The 20509-nt window shown below is 35.0% G+C and overlaps 1 protein-coding gene across 1 annotated transcript in view; it reads left to right on the forward strand.

Moving 5' to 3' along the window:
* Positions 1-20509, forward strand: part of UBE2D2 (ubiquitin conjugating enzyme E2 D2) — a 46499-nt gene that overhangs the window by 929 nt on the left and 25061 nt on the right. The gene's annotated exons all lie outside the window — the stretch shown is intronic.

Below are 20509 nucleotides of genomic sequence, written 5' to 3' on the forward strand. Positions count from 1 at the left end.
TAGAGGGCCATTGTCCGGCTGTGCCAGGAGGGGGTGCTGGGGCTGGGGCGTTGGGCGGCACCATCGACGGAGGTCGAAAGGGCTTGCCCCATCACTGCCCGTCCCACCCCACCCCCGGTACCCCTAGCAGCCCAGACTCCTTTCACAGAACATCTGAGCTTGAGGTGCGTATCTCAGGCAGACGGAGAAAGCCTTTTTGTCCAATTCTGAAGTCTTTCTTTTGAGTTCACTTGCCCCTTAGCGGCCGCATACTAAGATCCACTATACTCGTCCAGAAACTGTGAGAGTAGGAAGTTCAGAAGGAAAGAAAAGGAAAAAAAAAAAAAAACCCAAAATACGACTTTTATGAGGGAAGAGCGAACTAGAGGGAGAAGCGTTTTATTCCTTAAGGTTGTCAAATGCAGTCAGAAACTAACAAGTTTGTCGGAATGGATTTAATAGAAAAGGTGTTAAATTGTCAAGGGGTAGAGGTAGAAACCTGAACATTGAAATCCACTGGAGAGAATGACACAAAGTTTCCTTTTGCAGTCTTCACAAATGGATTTTAACGCTTAAATTAGGTGATATGTTCGGGGAGATCCTTTTAATTTAGAAGAGGTTTTGCTTGGTATTTCCGTTAGACAGGATTTCTTTACCCTTTAACATGAGGGTTATTCGTTTAGTTGTTTTTACGGAGGTTTTCCTAACACTGCTTCTAGAGTATGGGCTTGGCTTAAAGTTTAGGGGTTTTTTCCCCCTTCCTTCTAATACTGTAATCTCTTAGTGCCTCTCACTGTCAGGTTTCTTTCTTAGAGGTGAGGAAGTGCTACTGGTGATTTTTGTTTGGTATTTCACTTGGCTACTTGGAGAGGCTGTATTAAACCTATAGCCACTTAGTAAGAAGTAGATCGTGGGATTATCCATCCTGAAGGATGGGATGGAGATGCAGGGGGAAGAGAACCAATTTTCACCTTGCCTTAAACTCAGCGAAAATGCAGATTTGGACAGTTTAAACACCTCAGCTCAGCATTTGGTCCTCATTTCATTCATTATCAAAGATCTTTAATGTGGAATTAATCCCAGTGGTTACTGTAAATTAGGTTATTTCCTCACCAACTTCTTTTTACTTTGATTTCTATCAAATGAAGAAGGACAGACTTTAGACAGAGTAAATCTTGTACTAAAATGAAGCAGGTCATTTGTTAAAAGAAGCTTGAACTTTAAGCAAAGGTGTCTTAACCATTTAAGGGGTGGGAACACACTGGGGAAAGGTCATCCAAGTAAATACATATATATGCATATTTAAGGCTTTAAGGAGTTACTGGGTTTTTAAAGACTCATTGAGAAGTTATGAATTTGAGATTATATGGTAGAAGATTGTGCTCTTATTTTTAAAACCTTAAGGAGAGTAGGTATAATGTATGATAATTTACAGATCAAGAAACGTAGCCTTTAATCTCTACTCTGATTTATATGTGTGTTATGGAGGTTTTTTCAGAGAAGGAAATAGCACTCAAAACACACTTTGTAATCTTGTAATACACTTGCCCCCAATAATATGATTTCTTTTGAGTTACTACATATTCTCTAGATTTTCTCTAAAAGATGCCCTTATAAAATTAAAAAAAAATTTTATTTTTGGGGGAGGTAATTAGGTTTGTTTATTTTTAAATGGAAGTCCTGGGGATTGAACCGAGGACCTCGTGCATACTAAGCACGTGCTCTACCACTAAGCTACACCCTCCCCACTTGATGCCCTTATAAAGATTTTAATAAGGAAAATCAAATGTAGACAAATAATAATTTGAACTTTTAAAACTCAGTATTAACCTTTTTTACCTAGTTTATAACCTGAAGTCCTCATCAGAGTATGGCTCAACCTCTGAAACTTCTAGGGATTAGAAAAATAAAATTTATTTTTGGTATACGTACTAGTCAGTAAGATTGTGAAAAGAAAATGGAGATGGAGATTTTTTTTTTTTTTGCAAACTTTTTGTACAACACCAGTTTTAAATTGAATGCAAACTTACCTACATATGGATAAGACCAGTCCTCTCTCACCCTCAGCTCTAGTAATGTATCTGTAATGGATCTCCAAAAGACAGTCTTATCTTATATAATTGGTCTTGGTCTCGAACCTTCCCAGTTACCAATCTCTGAAAAAATAGTTCTGCTTAAATGCCTCTCAACTTCAGATATCATGAACTACTCCATCTGGGTTCTAATAAAATTTTTCTAAGAGCAAATATTTGACATGTGGCATATTTAGGAATTCATTGTATTGTTTCTTTGACAGGATTTTAAAGGACTGTGAATCTGATAGTCCTTTAAATTCCATGTCTTTTTTGGGAAGATCTTTTGATGCACTTTATTTTGATAAATACTTTAAGGTCACCTGACTTTACTTTAACAGAGTGTACCAAAGAGGTTTCATTTTGAACATCCAGTATAGTTCTGTGCAGGGATAGGGACCCTTTGGGATTGTTTGTATCTACATCAAATGGCCTCAGGCGTCTATATTTTGAAATTTTCTGCTAACATTATAGGTTTTCAGCTTTGATTTTGATGCTTTGAGTGTCTGCTTCTAGCAGCACCACCCCCAGCCCTTTTCCAGTTGGCTGCATCTCATCTGTTGTGGGCTGGGAAACCAGATCACTGAGCTTATTAAAATTATGTCTAAAATAAGATCCAGTAGGCTCTGAGTGAAGAGGGCTTCATGTGTTCTGTGAACTGTGTGGTCTCTTTGACTGATCAGACCTTTTTTACTTGTTTCCTGTTTTGCTTCTTTACTTCTGTTATACAGATGCAAGAGGCTTTTTGGTGCTCTTAGAGTGCCATAATACTGAATGAAATACAAAGTTAATTTCTTTATTTTGAGGAAGAGTCAGAGGCTGAATATCTTGATTCTTTGAGAAGGTGAAGACAGACAAAAGTCAGGATATTAAAAGCTCTTAACAATAATAGTGCCTTATACATTTTAATGGTGTCCTGCTGGTTATAGTTAACATTTAGTATAATAGCTTTAATGCCAGGGTCACCACTTGAGTTACTGTATTTCTGTGGTTAAAGATTCTTAAGGCCCCTGAAAAGACCAGTCAGTCAGTAAATAGATAATTTTCATTAAAATAAAGATTTCAAACTCTGATGGCTGTAAAGGCCAGGCAGATGACCAAAGTGAGCGAAGATAATTGGAGGAAACTAGAAATTGCATGTGCTATTAGAGGAGGGCAGCTGCTGTTCAGCTCCCTCCAAATTTTGCTGCTGCCAGAATCTGTGCCCAAAGTTGCCAGATCTTCCTTTTTTTTTTTTTTTTTTAAAGAGGAAGCCACAAATCCAGATTTTTGGCAGCCAATTCAAATTAAAAACAACAAAACCAAAAGACATGACCACATTTTTTGTTAGTTTGGTAGGCACCAGTTTGATACGTGAATTAAAAATAACAAAGATTGAGGTTTTGGTTGCTTGAGTAAGTAACCAGGATTGTAAGGATTAAATCATTTAAACCATACTTTCTGTCTTTTTAAATGTTTCATAGTATTGCTTTGTGTAGTTGGGCATGATTAAGTAGTTTTTTTGTAAACTTCTAATTAACTTATTTGGTGAGGTTTTGTATGGTTATGTGTCAGACGTAGGGAAAGCTAATTTAGTAGATACATTGATCCCACGGTAGAAGTTTGCATCTTATACTTAACTTTATTATGATCTGTTTCATGTTATGAATCATCTTTCTGTAGACTACAGACTTTCAACATGTCTAAGATTGGGAGTTACCAAAGAATAAAAGATTATTTTAAAATACTGTACTGTAAGTGTGATACCATATATTACATTAATATTATCAGAGGTAAGGATCGAGTGAACTCCAGTCAAAATGGTGAAACAAATTAGCACATAGTCTTGTGGAATATTCAGAACTTTAATGTAATAAACGGTTGACAGAAGACAACTGAATTAGTTTTATCTTGGAAAGCAGACATACCTTCTTACTCCAAGAGATAAGCTTCTTGAAATCTCTGGGAAGGTTTTTTTTCTTTCTTTAGAAAATGAGTATTTGCTTTACAAAGGTTCATTGATTGAGAAACTTTTTTTGGCTCTTCTGGGTTGCTATTTAAATGTAATTTGAACTGCCATCATTAACTAAATAAATCTAGATTTTCTTTAAGGTCTCCCAGTATGTATGACTGTACCATTGACTGACAAAGAGGAATTTTGACAAAGTCCAATTCTGGATATTTTAGTCCAGAGAGAGAAGGCTGCTAAAATCTCCAAGGCAGTTCCCAGGATAGGAATACCTGACTCATGCCTGATGCTGCCAGCAACCTCTGCAGCTTCATTCCAGAAATGCAGGAGCACGCTTGTTTTTTCCATAGAAATAAAGTTTTGGTGTTTAGGTTCCCAGGCTAACCTTAAACATCATACTAAACTATGACATAGGAAAATAAAAGTGCCATTTGTTCTTTTGTCTACAAAGTCAAGTGAGATTTCAGATAATAGAATCATAAAATGTTAGCAGTGCATCACATCTCGGAGCTGCTGTCTGAAGAGACCATGTGACTTAGTGGGGATTGATCAAGCACCTGAATTTCTTGATGGTACCCAGTCTGTTTTCTGGCAGGTCTTGTACTCTTGTATAGTTGTTAGATATGTAAATCAAGAGGATGCAATTTTCTCTTTTGTTCAAACAATTGGGTATTTAAATTATGTCCTAGAACCAGAAGATCTTTTCCTCAACATCTCGTTTTATTGTTGGAGAGATGTCTATGAACTCCCTTAAAACTGTGCAGATTTTAGAGGGGTGGGAATAGCTCAGTGGTAGAGTGCATGCTTAGCATGCACAGGGTCCTGGATTCAATCTCCTGTACCTTCATTAAAATAAAAAAAAACTATGCAAATTTTGGATGTTCTGTCCCTATATCTTTCCTCAGAGTCAAATGGATTTTTAAATCTTGCCAAAAGATTAAGAATCACTGTCCTACCTCCTTAAACACTGTTGTAATCTCAGTAGGTGACCCAGTTACCTATTCCATAGAGAAAATAGAAATCTTACCCATGAATTCTTTCAAATTTCCTGGAGGCCTTTCAAAGCAAAAATGAAAAACCAAACCCCACAGCTATCATCTTTAGAGTACTCACTGTGTATCAAAACTACTGAATCTTCTGAATAACCCTATGAGAATTCTGTTCTCCCCAGGTTAGATGAGAAAATGGAGACTTGGAGAAGTAAACAAACTTGCCTATGATTATATGGCTATGATAGGAATAGCCAGAATTCAGATGCATGCAGTCTTGACTGTGGAGCCAGACATTGCTTCAAATATACTTTAGTCGTTGCTTTTCCCTCTTGTCACTGAAGAAGCTATAATTTTCCCTTTGTCAAACTAACTTTTGCTTTTCATCCTATTCTTTCTTTCTGCCAGCTCCTTGCTTACTAGTAATTGTCCCTGATCTCCTAGTTCCAGTCTCTTCTCAGACTCCCTTCAGCATCCAAACTGATCCAAGACTTCCCCTGATCCTAATAAAAAGCCCCAAAACTTTTAAACTCTCCTCCCCAACTAAAGCTAATTCCTTCCTCTTCTTTATCCTTCCCATCTCTGGTATTTCAGTGCTAAAATTCTTGACAGAATATCCTATTCACTGTGGGACTGATCAGTAAGGCAGTAAGATCACCGATGATTACTTAATTGCCAAATTCAATGGATACCTTAGTTTTTATTTAACTTTTGTAACAGTTAATGTGATTATTACTCACTTGCCTTAGCTTCTGATAAACTCTCCTTCCCTGTATCTAGTATTTCCTATCTTTATTAGAACACTTTTCAAACTAGTATTATTGATGAATACAAACAAGAGTTACAAAATAATGCACACTTGGATTAAAACTGACAGCACGGGGCAGGGAGGGGAGGGTATAGCTCAGTGCTAGAGTGCATGCTTAGCATGCACAAGGTCCTGGGTTCAATCCCCAGTACCTCCATTAAAAATAAATTAACAAATCTAATCCCCCTCTCCCCCCAGAATTGACAGCACAAATGGCCCACATAAATTAATAAACATAAATAATCAAAATTTAGTATCACAAACATAATATTAGGAAAATTACTTAAAAACAAAATATATTAAGGTGAAGCATTCATCGTCATTTTCCTGTAAAGTAACAAACACTTAAAGAATATTATTTTAGCAAAAAGGATCCTCATCAGGTGCTGCCTTAGATGTGTTACTCTATATTGTTCCCATTATAGTATAATGCAAAAATTTGTTTCAAACAGGTGCATTGCAGCAAAAGAGAATACAAAAAGCGTATTTTGCAATATTCATGCAGTTAGTCTATTACCAACATTATTAATTGTCTCATGGACAGATAGATCACTTAATTTAAAAAAAGTTGTCTATGCTTTGCTCATGTTCAAAAATAATCTGATTTAGGGAGCTTAAGAATCAAAAGACTTTCACTGACAGATGACTGGATAAAGAAGATGTGTGTGTATGTACACACACAGACAGACAGACACAGACATACACATACATGACAGAATACTACTCAGCCATAAAAAATAATAAAATAATGCCATTTGTACAACATGGATGGATCTGAAGATCATAATCTTGAAGATTGTCATTCTAAGTGAAGTAACCCCTTTAAAAAGAGAAAGAAAAATACCATATGATATTGCTTATATGTGGAATCTGAAAAAAAAAATGGGCACAAATGAACTTATTTGCAAAACAGAAACAGACTCACAAACATAGAGAACAGACTCATGGTTACCAGGGGGTAATGGGGATTGGAAATGAAAATTGGGAGTTTGAAATTTGCACCTCTGGGGGAGTGATGGAAATGTTAGGTATCTTGATTGTGGTGGTGGTTTCGTAGGTATATACCACTATCAAAATTCATCAGATTGTACATCTGAAATATGGATAGTTTGCTGTACAGAAATTATACCACAGTAAGTTGTTCTTAAAATTTGAAAAATATCGAAGAACTTCGCTTTTCATTTAAAACTTACGTATTTTAGCTCTAAGTCTGTTGGGAATGCACTAGTATATTAGAAATATTTAGCACATAGTAAGCTTTGATTAAATAACTTCTCAAATATATATTGAATTATGATAAGAAACAGGATAGATCATTGAAGTCAAATAGATAATACCCATGGTTAAATGCTGTTTGTGTATCAGAGTATGGCCATAATTTGCTTTGTGGTGTGTAAGCTTTTTTGAGGCAAATTATTGCTTTAAATTTGTGGAAATATGTAGTATTTCTTTAAAATATGTACTAAAAATAGATAAAATTTAGGATAAAAATAGTACTATATTTTTCTAATACTTATTAGTATCATGAGAAATACTACTATAATTGAAACAGTTCTGATTGATCTTTCTCAGAATTATTTTTCTAGTCTTTGTACTTTTCCTTATACAGACTATGTCTTCTCACCCAACCTCCTCCTTCTTCTGAATTCTTTATTCATCCTTGAGATCCAACAGAAACTGATTCTCTGTGAAGCATACCCCAGGCATGCAGACAGTAGGGTTCTGCTATAGAACTATTTCTTAGTATGTAGACATGATTGATTATTACCCTCTTTAGACTGAGCTCTCCTGGGCAAAGTCCGTGTCTTATTTGTTATGTTTCCAGCACCTTATGCATATTAGGCATTCAGTTTTTGCCAGCAACATTTAGCACATGCCAAGAGCAAATGGTAGGGTAGAAAAAAATGGTAGGATTTTGGACCAACATGTTTACTGAGTGTATTCTAACCCTATGGCCTTAGGCAAGTTACTTCACTGATTTTCTTTGTCTTGGTTTCCTTATCTATAGAATGGGGATAGTGTCACATACCCTACCCCTCTGGGGGGGGATGAGTAGAAAGAAAATACGGACCGCATAGAAGATAGTTTTTAATATTACCACTGTGGCTTAGCTGCCCAGTAATGTTGACCCATGGAACTGGTAGAATCTTGAAATCTTAGGTGTTGCTGCTAAGTGTCAGTTTAGCATTCCACTTCATTGCTGCCCCAACCAAGAAAAGAAAAGAGGAAAAAACAAACACCCTGATGTTGTAAAAGTAATGTTTTACAATATTCCTAAATGGAAAAAGGGACTGAATTCTAAGTTTTTTCTTCAGCAAACTTCAAACTATTGTTTTTGTCTGTTTAGTTTTTTAGTGGGGGAAGGCAGTTAGGTTTATTTTTATTTTATTTATTTATTCATTTAATGGAGGTACTAAGGATTGAACCTAGGATCTCGTGCATGCTAAGCATGCATTCTACTACTGAGCTATACCCTCCCCCCCAGACTATTGTTATCTTAATATTTTTCCAATACTTGTGATATTTTTATAAGCCTTTAAGTAAAAACAATTCTCTTAACATTATCTTATAATAGAAATATCTGCTGTTGCCCTTTGAACATGTCCCTCCATCACTTGTAGAGCATCATCCAATATATGTGCTAGGACTTCTTTGCCAACTTTTTAAGGGTGTGTAACAGATAAAAAATTTGAAATCAAAGTTGAATTTTACAGAAGCCACAATGATATCAGTTTGAAAATAGGGTTCTTAAAATAATAGTATATTAATGACAGTGAGTGATTTTCTTTGATTAAATGTCCTCTTATTTATGCTATCCATATTAGTTTCATAGTGCTGCTGTAATAAATTACCAAAAACAAAGTGGCTTATAACAATAAATCTATTATTTCACAATTCTGGAGTTAAAAGTCCAGCAGGGCCATACTCCCGCTGGAGATATATGGGAGAATCCTTCCTTGCCTCTTCCAGCTTCTGGTAACAGCATTCCTCGGTTTCCTTAGTTTGTGGCCTTATCACTTCACTTTTTGTCTTCATATTCACACTATCTTCTGTGTGTGTATGTCTTTTATCTCTTATAAGGACACTTGCTTTTATATTTAGGGCCCACCCAGGTAGTCCAGGATGTTCTTATCTCAAGGTCCTTAATTTAATTATATTTATATTTACAAAGATTCTTTTTCCAAATAAGATAACATTTATAGGTCCCAGAAATTAAGATGTGCCACATATCATTTTGAGGACTGTTAAACCCAATATACCATCTAATCCCCAAATTCTAATAAAGTGACTGCTGTAATTGCCTGTGGGATTTTATGATTTTGTTTTTTAATTTTCTAAAATTTTGAAACAGTCTCAAACCTACAGGACAGTTGCAAATACAAAACTTAGAACATCCTTTTCTTTAAACATTTCAGAGTAGATTGTCAATATGATAACTCATGAACCCCAAATACTTTAACGTGTATTTCTTCCAAACATGGGCATTCTGCTACATAATCACAATATCAAAATTAGGCAATTCCCGTTGAGATACTACTGTCATCTAATTCTCAGATCCCATTTAAGTTTTGCCAGTTGTTCCAATAATGTCCTTTATAGGAAGGGATCCAGTCCAGTTATTCATTGCATTTAGTTATCTATCTTTAGTCTCCGTCAGTTCCTCAGTCTTTTCTTTGCTTCATGACCTTGATGCTTTTTTTTTTAAATTAAAATATAGTTGATTTATGGCTTTGACACTTTTAAAGATTACAGTACAGTTATTTTGCAGAATGTCCCTCAGTATGGGTTTTTCGGGTATTTCACAGTGATTAGATTTAGGTCATACATCTTTGGTAGGAATGTCACAGAAGCAATGCTGTGTCCATCTCTGTCCTATCAAGTAGTGCATGATTTTGGTTGGATTCTTTTCATTACATCCTGTCAGGTGGTATGCAGTTTCTTTTTTTTTTTAAATTGAAGTATAGTTGATTTACAATGTTGTGTTAGTTTCTGGTGTATAACATAGTGATTCAGTTATATATATATATATATGTGTGTGTGTATATACATATATATATGTATGTATATACACACACACACACACACACATATACTTCATATTTTTTTCCATTATCAGTTATTATATACAAGCTTTGAATATAGTTCCCCGTGCTGTATTTTGTAGTAGGACCTTACTGTTTATCTGTTCCATATATAGTATTTGTATCTGCTGATCTCAAACTCCTAATTTATTCCCTGCACCTTTCCCCTTTGGTAACCATAAGTTTGTTTTCTGTCTGTGAGTCTGTTTTTGTTTTGTAAATAAGTTCATGTGTGTCATGTTTTTAGATTCCATGTATAAGTAGTATCATACGATATTTGTCTTTCTCCGTCTGACTTAGTTTGCTTAGTATGATAATCTCTGGGTCTATCCATGTTGTTATACATGGCATTATTTCATTGTTTTTTGTGGCTGAATAGTATTCCTGTGTGTGTGTGTGTGTCCACAACTTCTTTATCCATTCATCTGCTAATGGACGTTTAGGTTGCTTCCATGTCTGCAATTTCAGTTTGACCCATTACTGAGAATTTTTACTTCTGTCACTTGATTAAGGTAATAGCTGCGAGGGTTTCCTACTATAGAGTTGCTCTTTTCCCCTTCATAATGAATAAGTAATTTGTTGGGAGACACTTTGAAAATATGTACTTACCCTGTTTGTATTATATATCTATTGCTGCATAAGAAAATACCCTAAAACTTAGCTGCTTAAAACAATAAACTTTATCACATAGTTTCTGAAGATCAGGAATCTGAGAATGACTTAGAGTGGGGTAGTTCTGGCTCAGGATCTCTTTTGAGGTTACAGCAAAGCTGTGGCTGGGGGCTGCAGTTCTCTGAAGTCTAGAGGATCCCCTTCAAGTTCATTCCCATGGTTGCTGGCAGATCTCAGTTCTTCATGGGTTGTTGGACTAAGGGACTTATTTCCTCCCCATGTGGGTCTCTATATAGGGCTACCTGAGTGTGCTTTAGACATAGCAACTGGCTTCCCTCAGAGTGATCTGAGAGATAGAGCAACCAAACGAAAGTCCATAGTACCTTATAATCTAATCTCAGAAATGACATACCATCACTTCTGCCATATTCTTTTGGCCTCACAGACTAACTACCCCTTGTACAATGTGGGAAAGAGGACTACACAAGGGTGAGAGTACTAGAATTCAAGGTTCATTGGGAGCCAAGTTGGAGTCTGGGTACCACACTGTTACTCAAAAATTTTAATTTATTTTAAAATTTATATTTGTATGGACTCATGATTTCCTGTTTTATTCATGTGAGTTATAGTAGTTTATTATTATTCGTTTTAATTCTCAAATTGTCCCCGACATGCTTTTTCCCCCAGGATTTGAGCTGTTCTTTAAGTTCTGGCACAAAAAGGTGTTTCCTGCTTTTTCTTCTACTTTCCCTGCTCTAGCCCTGTAATCACCTATTTTTCCAAGGTTCTTTTGTGTTTTTTAGCGGTAAGTGGTATTTAGAAACCAAGATCTGGTTGCTAGGTATGCTTATTGCTCTAAGAGTCTCAGTCTTTCCAGGCTTTCTCAGTATAACCAGTGGTAGCTAGGGAATATGTGTATGTATAGATATGTACACGTACATACGTATATTTACTTTTCTCTATATATCAGAAATCATGAGTTCACACTCTAATTTCAGTCCACTACCATAGGGTTTACTCTGTATTTCTTCTTTCAGTATTGATACTCTTTTTTGACAGTGAAAGTTCTCTGTTAATATATTCACTCATTTGATCAGATCTCCTGTGTATATAATCAACTTCCCATTGCTGTGGCACATCTGCATAGATATCATTCTTTCCTCTCCTCTCCCTTGGAGTGCCCTTCTTAACTCTGTCCTGACTTGGACATCTTGTTTTGAGTCATGCCCATCCCCATGTGGATTTCCTTACCATTTTTAAAAACAAATTGAAATATAGGACTTACTTGACATAAATATTTAGATAAAAGCTACTTAATATAATAGTGCAAGCCGTTACTTAAAACCAGTATAGGAAGTTCAGTCTAGTGATTGTGAGTGACCACGTAGTACTTTTCCCAGTTAGGGAATGTGGCATTTTCTTTAGCACATCTTGGGAAAATACTAAAACCATACTCTAAGTTTAATGCTGTTATTCTGAGACAATTTTGATAATTCTAGTAACCTGTAGAAACTAGTCTCCATTCTTAGAAATAATTGGAAACAACCATAATTAAAAGACCTGAAACTTATCTTTTATTATGAAATACTTTATGTATAGAGAAAGTTTTAGACACTGATATGACCAGCACCTAGGTATTTACTACCTGGCTTAAGATTCAGACCTACCTAGTTTAACTTTAGTGTTAAAGTTTAGTAAGAAGCCGTGGCTTGTCTTCATAATTTAAGAGCTTGGCGTCTTTGCATATTTAGAAATATTCATGTTTTGATAGGGGTACATTGTTGTAAGTGATGGGGAGTTACTTGTGAAACCTCCCCTACTTTACTTATTGTGTCAAGGCGATAATATATCAGCACTGAGTTTAGTAGAAGTCCAGATTCTGGTCTGTTGAAAGGTTATTTGTACTTTAAGCATTATGCTTCACTTTTGTTGATTAGAAATACTGAAATCCACTTTGAAGTTATTGAGCTTACCTGGAGAATATCATACATGTTTGTGAGCTCTTTTTAAAATTGTGAATTGCCATGATACTTATATCTATTTCAAAGTTGATATGAAACCATTTCATACATGTTTAAAACACTGATTATAAATTGGTTTAAAATAAAAATTTAAATTCCTTTCAAAAAAGAAATAGTTATACCTTTTATTTTCATCACTGTAGGACAGATCTCTAATAAATAAAATTTTGTTTAACTTAGAGTAGCAATCCCAAAGCATGCTTATGCAGTAATTTTTTAAGTCTTATTTTAGTTCCTCTATTGTTGAACCTATAACTTCACGTAGAAATTAAATTGTATGAGGTCACGTGCAATATTAATACAAGGTTAAGAAGATTGTTCAGAATTTGGAGGAAGAGCTTAAAGCTAATAGCGTATTGGCATTTGGATTGTAAACATGACTTGATCTAATCTCAAAGGCTGGGGTAAGACCACCAGTATGGATGATACTCTACTTTTATAGTCAGTATTTTTATTATCTTCTAGCTTCCAGTATTGCTGTTAAGTCCCAAACTATTCTGATCCTATATATGTGACCAGTTTCCTTTCTGGAAGCTTATAGGTTTTCTTTGTCCCCAATTTTGTGAAATTTCATGATGGATTTGATGATGTAGGTTAGTTTTCATTTACTTTGCTCAAAATTCAATTGGTTTTTTCAAGCCAGAAGTTCACATCTTGAAGTTTTGAGAAATTGTCTTGAATCCTTTTGTTCATGGTTTCATTAACTTCATTATCTCTGTTTTCCCTTTATTGAAACTGTTATTAGATGTTGGACTTCCTGAGCTGGTCCCTGGTTGTTGTCCCCCTGCCCCTTTGCTACCTATATGGATTTGCTTATTCTGGACATTTCATATAAATGGAATCATACAATACATGGCGTTTTGTGTCTGGGTTCTTTTTGTTTAGGCGTGGTGTTTTCAGGGTTTATCCAAGTTGTAGTATGTATCAGTACTTAATTCCTTTTTATGGCTGAATAATACTCCATTGTATGAATATATCATTTTCTTTTTCCATTCATTGGTTGATGGGCATTTGGGTTGTTTCCATTTTTTATCTATCAAGAAGAATAGTGCTATGAACATTTATTTTCAAATTTTTGTGTGAACATATGTTTTCATTCCTCTCAGATATATTCCTAGGAGTGGAATTGCTGAGTTGTGTGGTAATTTATGTTTACCTTTTTCAAAACCATCGGACAGTTTTCCAAACTGACTACACTGTTTTATGTTCCCACCAGGAACGTATGAGGTTTCCTAGTTTCTCCACATGCTCACCAACACTTGTTATTTTATTATACTTCTCCTAGTAGGTGACAAGTGAGATATTATTGTGGTTCTGATTTACATTTCTCTAATGACTGATGTTGAACATCTCCACATGCGCATTGACCATATGTATATTCTCTTTGGAGAAATGTGTATTTGCCCATTTTCAAATTGGGTTGTGTTTTTATTGTTGAGCTATAAGAATTCTTTTATATTTTGGATAACAAACTGTTATCATATATGTGATTTCAAAATTTTTCTCCCATTTTGTAGGTTTGCCTTTTTTCTTTTTTTAATGTGTGTATTAAAGTTTTAAATTTTGATGGAGTCCAGTTTGTCTAATTTTTCTTTTGTTGCTTGTGTTTTGTGTATCATATCTAAGAAACCATTACTAATCCAAGGATGCACAGATTTACACTTAAGTTTCCTTTTAAGAGTTTTATAGTTTCAACTCTTAAATTTAGGTCTTTGGTCTATTTTTTTTCCCACTTCTTTTATTGTTGTAAAATACATATAACAAAATTGGCCATTTTAAAATATACAGTTCAGTGGTATTAAGTACATTCATATTGTGCAACCGTTGGTACCGTCCATCTCCAGAACTCAAAACTGAAAAGTCCATAACCCATTAAACAATGACTCCTCACCTTTCTCCCTAGCCGTTAAACCACTGTTGTACTTTCTGTCTCTGTTTCTTTTGTTTTTGTTTTTGTTTTTGTTTTTTTTAGTAAGTTTTTTTGGGGGGGAGTTGTGATTTTATTTATTTAATGGAGGTATTGGGGATTGAACCCAGGACCTCGGGCATGCTAAGCATGCCCTTTACCACTGAGCTATACCCTCCTCCCTCCCTGCTCTGCCTCTGGTTTTGACTAGGTTCCTCATATAAGTAGAATCATAACAGTATTTATCTTTTTGTGACTGATTTATTTCACCGAGCACAGTGTCCTCAAGGTTCATCCATTTTGTCAGAATTTTCTTCCTTTTGAAGGCTGTTTACTGTTCCGTTTTGTGTATGTACCATATTTGCTTATCCATTCATCAGCTGTTGGACACTTGGATTGTTTACACATTTTAGCTATCCTGAATAATTCTGCTATCAGCATAGGTATATCTTTCAAGACCCTGCTTTCAGTTATTTGGGGTGTATACCTAGAAGTAGAATTGCTAGCTCATATGGTAATTTTATTTTTAATTTTTGAGGACTTGCCATAGTGTTTTCCATAGTTGGCTATACCATTTTACATTTCTCCCACCAGTGCACAAGGGTTCTAATTTCTCCACATCTTCATCAGGACTTATTATTTTCTGGCTTTTTTGTTTGTTTGTTTCTGGATAGTAACTATCCTGATGGGACTGAGATGATGGGCTTTGATCTATTTTAAGTTTATTTTTGTGTATGATGTAAGATGGGAGTCTAAATTCATCTTTTGCATGTGAATATACAGTTGTCCTAGCATCATTTATTGAAAAGATTATTTTTTTCCACATTGAATTGTTTTGGCAACAGTGTCAAAAACCAATTGGCCAGTTTTATAAATGGAAAGTAACCTTTAAAAATTGTATAAAATTAAAAAATTTTTTTTAAATTTCATTTTGTAGTTGTTTAACATTGTTTACGTTAAATGAAGAATATGCTTTGGCCACATCTGTGGTCCATCAGGTTGTCAGAATGGAAAAGTAAAAGCTTGGACCATTGATTCAGTGTTTTGTTTTCTGAGAAAAAATAAAACAAAATAAAACAAAACAGTTGGCCATAGACGTATAGATTTATTTCTGGACTCTCAATTCTGTTCTGTTGATCTATATATCTGTTCTTATGTCAGTACCATACTGTTGAATACTGTAGCTTTGTATTAAGTTTTGAAATCACAAAGTGTGAATCCTTCAACTTTTTCTTTCCCAAGATTGTTTTGACTTTTGGGGTCCCTTACATTCCCGTATGAATTTTAGGTTATGTTTGTCATTCCTGTTTTTGTTTTTCGGGTTTTTTTTAAAGGCAGTTAGAATTTTGATGGAGATTGTATGGAATCTGTATTTCTTTTCTATTTCCTATCTTTGTCTTTTTATCTACTTTTTGAAAGAGTTTCTCATTCTCAGAGTGTTTGCTTACTTGTTTAAGAATTTTGTTCTTGTTTCGTAGACGCAAAAGCTTCTCTGAGGTTTAAGGATATTCATGATAGCTTTTCTTTTGTTTTGACCTTTTCTTCTTCCTGCATGGTCTTTTTTCTCCACATTGTTTTTGGTCTTTATCTTTCATATTGAAGATGGCCAATTCCTTCATTGTCAGTTGTTTATCCTTATTTTAGAAGGCCATTAAAAAGCTGATTAAAGGGTATGAGCAAATGGGGGTGAGGTTTGGCAACTGTGGAAGCCAACTTACGGTTTGCTGTCAGGGCTATTTCTCTGGATGAACCACTAATGTCAGTGAATTGTATAGCTCTTTATCTTGTGCAGATTTTCTAGAGAAGGGTCTTTTAATCTCCTGCCTGGTACTGGCCAGTGTTCCAGTGTTCTCAGAAGTACTTGGAACAAAGTGTGTATGTAAATGTTCACTTAACCTTCCTAGTTTCCGTACATCATCCATGCCATTGGCTGTGGTTTAGTGTCTCTCAGTCTTGAACCTTCTGTTTTATCCTCTCCAGAGAACAAACCTCTGGCCTAGTTTGCTTGGGTGGAGCGAACATTCACTGGAAGTCAAAGAATTGATCTAGATATCACTTCTAGTTTCAAGCTTTAATGTTTTATCTTTATTAGTTTTGAGATTTATATCCATAAACAACACGTATTATTTTGAATGTTTTCAAAATTACATAGATGTTATACAAATGTATACATTTTAAACAACATGCATTTTCAATGAATACAGGTATACCAACCAATATATGTTAAAATTTATTACCCTTATACTAGACATTTGTTCCCAAGGTTTTGCTACTACAGATACTGAAGCATCAACATCCCCATACATGTCTCTTGGTGCACATAGGTGAGAATTTCTCTTTATAGTCAGTAGAATTGTTTGGTTATAAAACATGGACCTTTTTATTTTTGTGAGATAATGTCAAATTGTTTTCCAAAAGTTTTAGACACCCAACTAAAGGATATGAGAGTTTCTAATTAACTTTTTTCTTTAGAAATTTTCATTGTTATGAATATAACATACTATATAAAAATGCGTAAAACAGATGTCTAATAAACTTCAGTGAAATTTTCAAACATCAAAACACTGAGTATTCTATAACAAATTTCAGGTACCCCATCACCCAACATTTTATGTTAATTCTCTGTTACCTTTTCCATCCTTACTGTATTATTTTGAAACCAATCCCAAATATCATTTTATCTGTAAATAATTAAGACTGTATTACTGAGAGATAATGTAGTGGTTCTTACTTTGGGGTGGATTTGCCCACCAGGGGACATTTGACATTGTAAATATTTTTAGTTGTCACTGCTGGGAGGCTACTGGTTGCTACTGGCATCTAGTAGGTAGAGACTAGGGAACTACTGAACAGCCTACAATGCATAGGACAGCCCCCAACAACAAAGAATTATCCCACCCCAAATGTCAATTATTTATTGGATTGAGAAATCCTGAGACAATGACTCTTAAAAAGTCGCACATACAGTATAATTATCATATCTAAAAATATGAGTAAGTTCTTGGTATCAAATGTTCAGTCATTTAAATTTTTTTCTCTTTCAGATGAGGTTTTCTTCTTTATATTTGATTTGTTTGAATCTACATAGTATAAACAAAGTCAACTAATTGCATTTGGTTGACATCTTTTAAGTCTTTTTTATTATGTAGTTATCCCTTTTTTTCTTATACTTTATGTTGGATGAAATGGGCCCCAAGTCCTGTTTGGTGTCCCACATTTTCTACATACTACTGATTGTATACTCATCTTCTTAATCAGATTTGCAAGCAGGTCTCCTGTTTTCAGTCCTACTTCCAGGAGTTGCTTGTGTTATCACCTTCTGAGCCTTTGTAAATTTGGTTCCTTCTTGAGTTTTTCTCATGAATTAAGATTCACCTTCTTGGGACTGCTAAATCACTATCACTCATCAGTCTGCTTTCTAGCTACAAAAATGTTGTTGCTGTTGTCCCCTTTCCTGTTCTTTGTTATTTGTGAGTTTAAGCCTTGAAAAAAACCTGATGACTCTTATTTTAGTAGAATTTTGGGAGAGAGTAAATTACATGTTCAATCTGTCACTTTGCTTGGAAGTCTGATATACTTTCAGTGATTCTTCCTATATATATTTCGAAACACATGCTGTTGTATTGTATGAAAATTTATATTTCTAGAAATTGTAACTCTAAAAGAACAGGTACTTTAAAGGTCATAAAATACAGATCCCCTGTGGATCTTACTATCTTTGCATAATTAGAGTATTGGACATATACATAGTTTTTAAATAGTTCATGATTTTCTCCTAGATCAATATGTAACCTTTAAAAATGACTGCAGTCTTAAATTTAGCTAAAGTGATGAGCTTATTGTCTACCGCATTTGAGGTTTTAGGTAAATATACCTGCTAAGATTACATACTGTTTGGTGTTGTAAAGGACCCTAGGATATCAAATCTGAAAGGATTTGGATCACTTGAAATAAACTCCTTTTATCATGACTTCTCCCTCTTAACAGTATTTTTACTTCTGGGCCAGTAGCTTTCAATAACAGAGTAAATTTTTTTGGTTTTTTATTTTTTGTTTATTTGGTTTTTGTTTTGTTCTGTTTAATTATTTAGCAGAATTAGACATTTGTTATTGTTTTGCTGAGAATCTGCTGTGGTGACAGTTGTTGGAAGGATCTATTATTGAGTCCTGCTGTCTTTAGAGACTATATAATGGTATTTATCCGTTAGCTTTGCTATATAACAGACTACTACAAAACTTTAAACAACAGTGATTTATTACTTCTCTGGATCATCTGGATTGACTATGAAGTTTTACTTCTTGTGTTATCAGCCAGGGTTATTCCTGTGGCTGTATCAGCTGGCATCAGGGTTAGAGGGTCCAAGAAGACCTCCTCTCCTCCATGTCTGGGGCCTTGATGCTAACTATTAGCTGGAATGTACACGCTTGCCCCCCAAATGGCCTTTCCAGCAAGATAACCTGGACCTTCTATGTGGTGGCCCAGAGCTCTGAAAGAGCAAGAAGGAAAGATGTCAGGCCTCTAAAAACTAGATTTGCTTTATTTTATTTTTTTCAGTCAAGCAAAGTGCAAGGCCAGCCTGGATTCAAGGGGAAGGGAAATAGACTACTTCTTGATAAAAGGAGTGGTATGTTCTTACAGGGAGGGGAGAAATTATTGGCAGCCATGTTTGGAGATTATTTACTGCAGGGGAGATTGTAGTAAGCATTGTCTTAATAACGTGTTTACTTCTTGGATGAGGTTATGTGTTATCAATTTAATTCTATAGTAGAATTTTGCTTCTTTAGATTTGTTAAAAACAATTTTAATGGTTGGGTAATACTAACTTAACATTTTTTCCAAATGTTAATTCAGAAAAGTATTTCTGAGGATTTGTTTGGCCTATCAATAGGAGGAAGGAAGAATGGAAGAGTAGAGGGGAAGGGAAAGACTTTGGGGGTGTGAAACCTAAAAATGTGATTGTTTTGAGAAGTATAGCTAGTTACTTGGGGCCTGGTCTTTTCCTGTCAAAATAACTTTCCAAGTTGCTTTGTTTATTTATTTTTTCTTTTTTCTCCTCAACTTTATTGAGATATAATTGACATATAGCATTGTGTAAATTTAAGTTATACAGTATTGATTTGATACACTTACATATTGCAGAATGATTACCACCATAGTGTTGGCTAACACCTCCATCGTGTCCCATAAGTATTCTCTTTTTTTGTGGTGGAAACATTTTGAGATCTACTCTCTTAGCAAGTTTTAAGTATGTAATACAGTGTTAATAACTATAATCACCATGTTGTACATTAGCTCCTCAGAACTTACTCATCTAATGCTGGAAATTTGCATTCTGACCAACATCACCACCCCCGCCCCTTTGCTTTGTTTAGCCTAGTGCTGGGAGATTAAGGAAAAGAAATTAAAAGATAGGATGTAAATGTTCCAAAAAACCATACATGTACTGGGATTAAACTGTTTCTTTCTTGTAGCATTAAAATGTAATTACTGGGCTCTTTGAGTTTTTACCTTTTATTTTTTAACTTTTTCCTATAAGACTTTAAAAGCCTGAAGATCAGGGAGGTGGCTCTCTTCTTGGTTGCCTGTCTGTTCTGAAAAGTATTGGATAAAATTGAGTCATAGAAAGAAAGAATTTTATACTATGGTCTTGCTCTTATTGAGACTCTCACATAGCTCATGGTCTTGATAACATACATGAGGCTAACTAGCCTATGCTTTTTTTTCTTTAAACTTGATTCAGAATGTTTTCATACTTTTCCTATTATCATACCAAAGAACAGTTTCTCTGCTTGCCACCTCCTCTTTGTTAATCTCAAAAGTGCTCTCAAAATCGTCAAGTAGCACCACTATAATGATTATATGGGTTAAACATTCCCTGTGGGTTAATTGGTCAGATCTGCCATATTAAAACTGCTTAGGAGCTTGCTTTGTTCTTAATATCAGGAAGTATAAAATGTTTTTGAAACATACAATACTCAGTACCAAACCTTTCTCCAGCCTAACTATGGACTTGAATTTTTTGTCTGGCCTTCCCCCAACCCTTGCTGCAAATAAAATGGAAATCCTTTTAGAGTGTGAATTTCATCATAGGA

Source organism: Camelus bactrianus, chromosome 3 (genome assembly GCF_048773025.1).
Source record: "Camelus bactrianus isolate YW-2024 breed Bactrian camel chromosome 3, ASM4877302v1, whole genome shotgun sequence".
In the NCBI taxonomy this organism is placed as follows: domain Eukaryota; kingdom Metazoa; phylum Chordata; class Mammalia; order Artiodactyla; family Camelidae; genus Camelus; species Camelus bactrianus.